General features: G+C 30.4%; 1 protein-coding gene across 1 annotated transcript in view; it reads left to right on the top strand.

Moving 5' to 3' along the window:
- Nucleotides 1–7,961: 7,961 nt before the first annotated feature.
- LOC132906625 (RYamide receptor-like) overlaps nt 7,962–11,283 on the top strand; it is a 45,626-nt gene continuing 42,304 nt past the window's right edge. Inside the window, exon 1 of the mRNA XM_060958968.1 lies at nt 7,962–8,941. The gene's annotated coding sequence lies outside the window, so the exon portion shown is untranslated. The remainder of the gene's footprint in view (nt 8,942–11,283) is intronic.

The following is an 11,283-nucleotide window of genomic DNA, read 5'->3' as shown; positions in this document are numbered from 1 at the left end:
GGATCAGTTTCTTTGAAAAATACGTGATATTTGTATAATGTAAATTTGAGGGAAATTTAGAGACATAACTCAAAACGGAGGCCACATTCAAACCTCGCGATGCATTTTTATCAGTAAACGATGGTTCAACAAGTAAACATAAGATAAGGGAATGCTCGAATGAGAAATAGTTTTCCAAAAGATTGTATTTACGTATGTAAATAAATTGAATATGTGTATATAAGTAAATTTGTTACGCGTGAGTCTTCATTTTTGAAACACTTACATTTGCATTTTACGATGTGGTTCAGGCTTGGATAATATTTAAATAAAAAATAATCAATCTGTCGAATACCTCTTACATCCTCGACGATTTCGATGCCCTTGAAATACGTTGTCAAGGTAATCAATTTTCACAACTTTTATCTGTACATATAATGGGTGCTCGATGCTAATTTTTGTAAATAATTATCTCAAGAACGATTATTTAAATCATGCGTTATCTTATTTGACTCGTAATTATTTTGGAATAATTATGCATTAGTGCATTTAAATGAAAAAATAATATTTTTTTAAATTATTTTATTACTTCGCCAGTATAAACGATTGGTTTGCAAGAACGTGACCTTCGTGTTATTACATGAGACAAACTTACTGTTCTAAAATTATCTTGAAAAATCGAAGTAATAAATTATCTGAATATTTTTGTTTCAAATAAAGTGTATCCACATCTGCTACTGTTTTGAAAAATATTTAACCTTGTTACTAATTTTACAGATCCATAAAAGAGATTGGTGTTCCAAATTTCCGGCATGCTTTCCATCAATATTACGTAAATTGAATATTTTAGTGATTAATAACAATTGATAAATTCTATCGAAATTTTTGCCACAAGAATGTTCGATCCCTATATTTGTTGGTTTTACACATATTCTATTAATTTATAGATACTCGGAGAATATAACATGAAATGGACAGATTATTGTTTCGCTATAATCACGTTGAGCATTGTTGAACTCACTGAATAATCTCACTTTTTAACGATATTAACGATACATGTCATTCACAGGAATTAAAATGTTTCAAATTAATACGAAGCCACATAGTATTATTTAGAGAGCTTTCAGAATACTGTCTTTAGAACATACCTAACAAAATATGTTTGCTTCATTATCGTGATTCTTTCGCGTGACATTCCTTGCTTATATCATTTTGAAGTTTCTAAAAGCAGTTTCTATAAAGTCCCCTACGCTTTGCGTCTAGTTCGTAATTCTTATTAGCATGAAACGAGACTTTAATTATCCAGCTCCCTTCACGCACAAACTGTTCAACCGTTATGTTAATGCATTTTCAAAAACTATTTACGTAATTCGAAGAAATGAAAATTGTTACATGGACTTTGATAACCATTATAGAATCAAATTTCTAATGGTTTGCAGAAAATATATACTCGCATTGGGATCTTCCAAAGAATATGATTGTTTTGTTGAAAAGATATATCAAACGTCGATATCCCGCTTTGCGACTTGACGATCTCATATCTATTATTGAGGTGAAGTCAATAGATATGTCTTCGAAAGGAGAAAAAGATCAAAGTATTCTGAATTTCTTTAATACAAAAATTTAATAAAAAAATATTAGTCATATCGAATTCTAAGAAATTTAATCGATCCTTTGATACAGTAATTTTGTATTTTTTTAGATAATATGCATTTCGATAACTGTGTTTAAGAAATTTTGACAATTTCGTAATTATGTGAATAATAAAACATTAAATAGATTTTATATTAAAACGACTATATATAATCAATTAAAGAAGAAATAAATAAAACAATAGGCGGATATTCTGTGAAAAAAGGAAGTTGGAAATTTCTTTGTATTATATACTGCAGATTAGACTATTATATACCGAAGACAAATATTAAATTTAATGTCATTAACTAATCACGTTCGTCAAATTTTATTTTATTAATTCGTTTACGTAATCTTACTTTTCACGCAGTTTCTGTTAACTCTTTGTCCTTATTTCACCTATTTTTCTATATTTCTCGTGGCAGAAAATATGCAATAAGCAACTTAGTTTTATATTGTTTCTATCATACAAAAGTGACTCGAGAGAATCAATTAAAATTCTACCCATCACAAGTCTGCTGACTTAGAAACTAGGTTATACTCCAGGGAACGTGGCTAATTTAATCCAGAACATCAGTGAAAGGAGCGAGTCGAGGCTGAAAACAATTTTGAATTATTAACGCCATGGATACGACTTCGTTTCTGTTTCCATTGACGCGAATACTTGTAAGAGTGTTAGCCGGATCACCTTCAAACCGACACGACGTCAGATTTGAATTGGTAAATCTTGGAAGGCATAGATCTCGGAATATTTGCTCAGAGTCAAGAATTTCATAGATAATGTATTCCACAAAAAAAGTCAAACGTTTGTCTTCATCGCGTGCCAATCTCTCGAAGGATCAAATAATTTTGCACGGATAAAACTTCGAATTTCAACGTGTTATATCTTTTACTCAGCTTTTCTCAACCTTTGGTTCTTTGCCAATAATTGAAATTGAGTTAAATAAATTTAAAGAAATATACTCTGAATATATTAATTTAAATTAAAAATTACATTATATACTTTATTAAGTCTTATTTTAAATCACAAACATTACTAGAATGCATAGAAAACAACAGAAAATCTCGAAAAAATGTCTTTTATTAAATACAATCTTACTATATTACTAATAATGTGCTAATTGGTACCTAAAAAATTATTTACCATATTTAAATTACGTATCATTTTTTAATATATTACAAAATTATTATTAGTTTACATATAAACGTTTCATAAACGTAATATTCTACTGGATAAACTATCGTTTTATAACATATGTAACGTTACCCCATACAGCTACAAATCACACCGGAATCAATCTTAATACTTGAATGTAGAGGTTCAATGTACTAACGGTAAAGCTTGCCAGTTTGCCACCTTTGTCATCGATTCTGGTATTCTCTTTGGCGACGCTTTATTCGTCAAAGCATTGATACCTCTGACAATTTTGGCTGATATCACGAACATTATGATACTCTTAACCAGATCTTTGAGTCCTGTTCTAGGATGAATAATTTTCAATGGGATACCATTAAAGAAACAAACGTCAATTTCCTAATGTTGCTCCGTCTATGTCTGAGGCTTATTAGTATCCATTTTAGCTCTTACTTTGTCGAGTTGACGTTGTATTATACTATTACCATTTTCCTGCGTATGATTATGAAATTTCATATTATATAAATTTTTATACCATTTCGTACGTTTAAGGAACTTAACAGACGATATCTTCATATAAAACTATTACTATGTCATACAAAACTACTACTATTATGACGATTTATATTCAAAAGTTTTATGTTTTTTTATGGTAATGAATAATCAATATCTCAAATTTGCTAACTTTCGCAAGACTTTAATTCACTCAATTCCTTGCTTTCTTTTATTTTATAAAGATCAAGCGATAATGTTCTTTCGTAAAATTTTGCGAAGTTTCACAAAGATTGAAATAAACGATAGTTGAACTATACTAGTACAGATGAATAGGATAGGTGAACCGAAATCGACTTCGGTGATACGTAAAACTAACATTGTCTTGTTGCAAAACATATCTTTTATTGATAAATTCTGAATGTTTCTTTTTCATCGTTGTATTTGAGTTGTTTGTGTCAAATATTAGGAGCAGTACTCGTCCAGATTGAAATTCTGTTATATAAATAGCAGTTCTTTTCTATATTCATACTTAAATAATAAATAATACTTATTTGACTTCTTACAGTTGCACCAATTACTATAATAAGTTATCGGTTAAAAATATCAAATATTCCTTTTATCGAGGATTCCAATAATTGATGTTACCATTTTCTCAAAATATTTCTTAAAATTTATTTCAAAATATATCAATAGCAACTGAAGAAGCTACTGAACAACTAAATTTTACATAAAATTTACAGTTTTCTTAGAAACAATCAATTAATCGTAAATAGACAGAAATCTGAAAGATGATAAAGGAACATTATTTCTCAAAGTCAATCCACATTAATATCACGTGTCTACTCATTATAATCGCCCGCTTGGAACACAATTTACACGTAAATGAATTTATGCAAAAACCGAAGCAGGTTCTTAAAGCAGAAAATCCAGTAATGTAAAAGTAGATTGAATGGGCAGTCGGCATTCTCTGTAATGTTTTAAATGCAAATTGTAGCCTTTTGCAAAATCTACGTCCACATCTTTGTGTCCACATTTGGCCACAAAACGTGTAACATTTTAGTTTATACTTTAAATCTTCAAAGAAATTCAAGTAATAAAATCTGGTCTCTCGAGACTTTTGAATTAAATTATTAGATTTTAACATGTACAAAGTTGTTACATAAATTGGCCATTTAATAAAACTCTCCTTTGATCTTTGAAAGAAGCTTTAAGTGTAGCTTCAACGTGAATAAAGTATGAAATATGTGTGGCTAATTAAGAAGCAATTTTAATATAATAATTAGAAAACTACAAAACTTAAATAACAGCGACATATGGTATGTTTTAACAATTATTTACTTGATGCATCAATTTTTGGAGAATTTCGCGCATTAGGAGGATTTTAATGATTTAAATTTTTCCTACTCGTTTCAATATTATTTTATATTTTATCTCGTTTAATAACTGTTCATTAATTGGTACTGCGAAAGATCTTGTAAAACAGGAAATCGAAATTGATACAATTTAAATGAACTCATGAGACCAATTTGATACAGAAATATCAAACTGTGACGTGGCAAATTCAAAACATTCACGATGTAGAATTTTTCTTTTTTTTCATTTGTAGCCAAGTAAACTTATTCATATGTTATATTTAAATTGTTAGGAAAAACAATGAGATGACAGTATAGTATGGTTAAGCACAATAAATTTCAATTACATCGTAGTTTAACGATTCTTTAGCAGGCTGGTCTGCAGTCAATGTACAGCACTTAAAGAAATTACATTTATTACGAGTAGAATATTATTCAGTTAAATTTTTCCCAATTTTTAAAAATAATTTATCCCAAAGAATCTGACGGAATTTTCTATCTTGTTACCAAATCTTCGTTCACCAGCGACCAACTTCTTCACTTCCATTCGCAATTTAATTATAATTTAGCTTAACTCATTGTCAGTCAAGTCAGTCACTCATCAACGCTTAGAATTTAGCATCAGCAACAAATCAGGTACGGTTTAACAATTAGTCAGATCAATCAAGATACAAGTAATATATTTTAACAATATATCTTATAAAATATATTGTGATATTTTAACAATATATAAAATATATTGTGATAGTAAGGGCAAATTCAGGACGGTTAACTCTTTCTCTCTCTCTCTTTCTTTCTCCGTTTTAATCTAACAAATACTATAAACCGGTATCCATATAAGTCAGTTCCAATCATTCTTTCTCATGCTAATGGGTGGACCTTCGGCAAGATTAAACGGCAACAAACGCAATATTCCAATATACTGAATGAATAAGCATTCGGGTAGTAAACATGAATAGTATTTTTAAAAGGGTGAAAACATCGAGGAAATATAAAAACTTTATCAGTTACGTCATCAAGCATCTATCACCTCCGAAGTGAACCTCTAAATATAACGTCCAGGTTTGTACACGTGGCAAATAATAGTCCTCATGCATGCCGTGTAAACCATTAGCATTATTCGACGTTCCTAATAGATCGTACAGAAGCTCGTAGATTCGTTCACGTGGCTCATCAGAGCACTATCTCTATCATTTGAACCAAATTAAACTGGTTCTTTCTTATAACAAACAACTTTGTCAATCAAACCGTTTTCTGTTTGAACAAAGGAGCTTTTGCCAGCGAAGTATACAAAGCTTCTGCATCAGCTTCTGCATGTTTATAGAATTCTTTACATTGTGACGTAAGGTACTGTGAGTTTTAATACATTTTCGTTGATAGGTGTTTGGGACGTTTTAAAAATTTATTCAAATTCCAACAGAAAAACGCTTCAATGATGAACCTGAAAAATATTACAGCGAACGTGATAAAATTTTTTAGCCTAGGAGTATAATATTCTACGTGAGATGCTTGATTATCAGTATGGGATAGAATGAAGATCATTTTCTTATATGACATGCCTTTTTACGTTGATGTAGATATGTATCATGAATAAGTAATGCTTCGTAGATACTCGTAAATGATGTTATTCGACAAGAACTACGAGTTACTCCATTAATTTCATTTTTATTAAAGAATAAGTCTTTATATTAATTTTATTCTTTTCGTTTAAGATAATAATTTATCATCATTAGGTTAATTATGATTAGTAAAAGTAATATTTTAACAGCTAGTTTCCAAACTTTTTGAAGTCAAACATGAAAAATAACATCAACTAATTTAAAATCATATTTGAAATTCCGATCTCTCAACTTATAGTTATCAAAGATCCAAAAACCTTATAGAGGAATTTGTCAAATTATCAAAAGGATAAAATAATGACAATCGAAAAAATTATCAGACTTGATTTTCTGTACACTCGTAATATTTCTTTGTATTCTTTTTGTTCGCTAACAAATGGACATGTAGGAAATAAGCAGAAATCCAGTGTAGTTTATTCCATTTGGATGTTAACCCTGACCGTAACACCTCTAGAACGGTCATCCTAAGAATAACGACCGCACTGATCTTCCTCCCGAGTCTTTTCGAAAGTGGAATCTCGCGTGATCAAATCTGTAGCCAGAGTCGTGTTCATAAGCTATTCAGTGCTTCGCTCAATATTCAACAATATCTCGCTCATAATAATGACTTGACGTTGGCACACGATGTACAGTATGTTCAGCCGGTCGTCTGACCACGAAAATGTCATAGGACGTCACGCAGACTGACATCATTTAGCGTTTATCTATTCTACTTACTATTTATTACTTGTACTAATCTTTTCACGTAAAATCATTTTCTTACAACAAATTCAGGATAATTCATAGACAGATACCAGTTATGACATAATATAATAAGTAAACTGCGGATTTTTATATATTTTTATATTTATATGAACGTAACTAGAGAAATAGAACCTAAATACAAATTTGTCATCTATCAAATACTCATAATATACCAATATTATATAAATATTTTCTATGAAAAGCAATTTAGAATATAGAACTACATTTGATAACAATATTTTGTTCAGTAAATAATTAAAGAAAACCAAAAGAATATTTGTTTCTTAAATCGACAGTTTATTCATCGTCACATTTTATTATATTACAACGAATACGTTTTCTTATTACTGGAAAAAAATTGTTCTCATCGTACGAAACACCCTTCGTCTGGTCGTTTTGTATCAGTTGAAATAACGTATCTTTTGTCATTTCTTTGACTACTTTGTAACAAGTTATAAAAGTTGCCAAATCCCCTTGAAATCGTATAGAGCATCCGAGATCGGTATCATTTACAGTAAAATGGTAAAACGTGTTTTTAAAAAAAGCGCATAATCATAATCAAAACATGTTAAATAGACCGTGTGGCAATTAATAACACGCGTTTAAAACGCGTGCAAAAAAATGGCCGTATAAAAATGAATTGCATAGAAAGGTACTGTGTAAAAAGAGTTACAAGTGTATTCTGCTTTGAATATTTACATATTTTTGCATACTGTACGCATTTTTGTATCTTTAAATTTTCCATCGATACATAAAAATCCGTCGTTTAATAATAACTAAAATAGTTAAACGATAAGCGATCTTAAAAAGAAAAAATAATTAACTAACGAAAAACGTTGCAAAATGTAATATTTGATTTGTACAAAAAACAAGAGAACTGAAAGATATAGGATAGCAGTGAAATTTTAACCGATCCGTATCAATCTATATAGTTTTATAGAAAAATCCAAATTACATGCATTTAAAAATGAACTATTCTCGACATGTCACAATCGGTCGAATAAATATTATGGCGAGAAAATATATATGGAATATCGTGTTTACGATAGGGGTGCGCAGTAAGGGTGCGCGTTTTCTAGCCGCCGTTTGGTCCTTTGTGCAAAGTTCGCAGTCTGCCTGCGGCCGCGCTTGATGAAACTTTATTTCGTATCACCCTTACCTTAGAAAAAACAATTTTCTCCACGTATTTCGGATATTATTCTTCGGTGGTCCAACAAGCTGTCGATATATTTTTCTTTTCTATCTTCTCTTCCTTTTTTCCTTTTCTCGTGTAGTTGGTAGATGTCGGCGTGAAATTAATCAGTGATATAAGATGGAACGGACAGATCTGGCGCGATGATCGAGAATCGATGACAACCGTTACGCAAGATATAAATGGAAAATTGTCTCGAACAATGCGTGGGTGAATTCTAATTGCAAATCGTCGATTTCTTATTAATATGAAGCAGTTAAGGGGAGGTGATGATCGTACCTCGATGACGCTTAAATGGATGGTGTTAACACAGGAAATGTATCCGAAACGTTTAGACTGTGATTTGCAAGTAATTGTGACGAATGAATATTTATTGAGTAATAAAATTAATCGAATTAATATTAAATCGTTGTTAATGTGAGTTCTGAACGCTCAAGTTGTTTGTGTAAATGAGAATAATATAAAATAGAAGCTCTGATAAATGGAAGATCATTGAAACTCTTTGATAATAGTCCGAAGAATGGACTTTAAAACGATGATTTCAAAAGTTCTGTAAAATAGTGCTATGCGTTGTCTTACGTACAAAGATAAAAATAAATGGTGATAAAAACGAAAACTTATATGGGAGAATGAGGAACTGATGCATGGTGGAAATTGATCGAAAGTTTTTTAAAGACTCTTTACGTGACACTATGAAACTTTAACCGGAAGATGAGGAAATGACAAGCGACAGATCGATTAGGAAATAATATGCTTGTGGACGGGGGTCGTGTAAATTCATCGTCGTAGCAAGGTAGGATAACTCGACAACTTTTTCTCCATCTCTCCTGGAAACTTTTACTGTCCTTTGCGTTGAGATGCACCAGTCGCGTCAGATCGCATAGGTGTACAAAATTTTGCTCGAGTAACACTGAATCAAATCATCCTGTAATAAAGTCACCAACTTCAGAGAATAATCATACGAGATACTACGTTTTCGTTATTTTTAATTGTAATTTTAATTTTATTAATCTATTCGCGAAACAGATATTGACCATTATATGTGTATATAGAAAAACATCAAATTATATCTGTATATATAAAAATATGAGATTTCTTTTTTTAATATTAATTTGATTTATTTGCAATCTTCAATTTATTCACAATATAATGTTAATTAAGCCGCAAGCACAGAAAAACTTAGTAAGAAAATTCAAATTTACGAAAATTGTATTCTTTCTAACAAAATAAGAACATCCTACGCTAAATTATCAAGCGTTGATAATTTTTATAACAAAATGGATTTTCTAACATCATTTCGTATAAATTCAGCGTCGGTATTTATCTCGTATTTGTCAGTTCTTCCATTAAATGAACGTAGTCAAGATTAAATTGTATTACTCGAAGAAGTGCTGCGAACCATGGTGCAATTTTATATTAAAATTGAATCAAGTAAAGGCACGGTGTCATAATTACCGTACATAAGATAGAGCCACGCTATCGCAGTCATGCTCATTTAAATACATCGAGCACGCATTCATGCCCTCAAGAAAATTCAACAATCTCGTGAACCATTATTTATCTACGTTTCTTTTTTAACCTGCATGCATGTAAATACCTTAGAAAGAAATCTCAATTTCGATACATCAACATATTCTTTATATTACAATTTTATAAAAATAATTGTATCAAATAATGAAATCACGTATTTTATATTTAATGAAATATTTAATATTACGAGAAATTCAAATATTAAAGCTACATAGAAATCCAATTTATGGATACGTAAATGTAAACTACGTTGGAACTTTATAAAGTTCGGAACAGGAAATTTGGAATTCAGAATACGTGACGAAAGGGTCGTTATTATTAACTATGAACTTCTGGAATCTCTTCAATTGGAGAAAAAGAAATATAAAATTTGTTTTCGTTTCTTCTGAAAAGAATTGAATGATACAACATTCGTATAAAAATTATAATAAAATGCTGGGAAATATTTTCCAAGAGAGGCTTCGCTTATTGCAGAAGACGTAAAAATATTTTTCACGTGCCACGAATAACGAAATATTCCTTCCCATTCCAACAGAGATACATTTAAGTTGAAATAATTATTTTATATAAAAATGATTCGTACTAATCCACTTAACTTTTTTATCTTCAAACTCACATAATCTTCATCATCAAAAGGGATTTAGCTTCGTCATTTTTCGAACTCGGTCCAGATTATCTGAAAAGTCTACTTCATTACCGATTACTCATTTCAGAACCAATCGCTTTATAAATCGAACAGAAATGAAAGTAGCTAAATGGAAAAAATGAAGGTACGCCCAAAGAAGAAAAAATAGGATTATACGAGAGAAATCTACAAAAGTGGCGACAGCTAATTCTCCTTTTTCATACTTTCGTCCGTTCTTTTATCGTCCTTTAACGTACACAATCGTAGTGATCGTATTCTAAAAATTTTCCGTACTGAAAATGGCACAAAAGGGAAGCTCGTAACTGTTTTATTGGCGTGCATTTAACGAACAATTCGCGAGATCGTTGTTTCAGCTCGGAAGATCGGTTAACGATATCGAGACTGTAAGATTCTTAGCATTATCGTTCAAATCATTTTCTTTATGATATTCGTAAAACCAGATTATTTTTTCTGCCTGTGAATTGAATGACTACTAGATAGATTTTATACGAATACTAGAGGAAATTTTACGCTTTCAATGTTTTCTTATCGCGTTGCAACATAGATCACGATTTATTCTTGGATACTCAAGTTCACGCGTATAGAAGTTAAATATATAACTAAATCAACCTTCAAGGAGAACCGTGTACTTTTGATTTTTGTCTTATGGAATCGACTGAATTATGATAAAAGTAAATTTGGAAGTAAATTTGAAAATGATAAATTTCGTAACACTATAATTTGATTTCTATGTAAAGATATTTGGCTTAAGGAATCTTGTAAAAGATGAAAATGGATTAAATCTGCGACATAAATACATCATTATGACGAGCAAAACGTAAAGAAGACATACATATACACAGGAATTAATACGATCAATTACTTCTGACTTAAAGTATAAGATTAGTTAAGATTAAAGATAGATAGATAAGTTTCAAAATAAGTTAAATTAAAATTTAATATTTAAAATATTGTTTTGT

The sequence above is a fragment of the Bombus pascuorum genome, chromosome 5 (genome assembly GCF_905332965.1).
Source record: "Bombus pascuorum chromosome 5, iyBomPasc1.1, whole genome shotgun sequence".
Taxonomy (NCBI): Eukaryota; Metazoa; Arthropoda; class Insecta; order Hymenoptera; family Apidae; genus Bombus; species Bombus pascuorum.
This window is presented reverse-complemented; position numbering and strand designations above follow the sequence as displayed.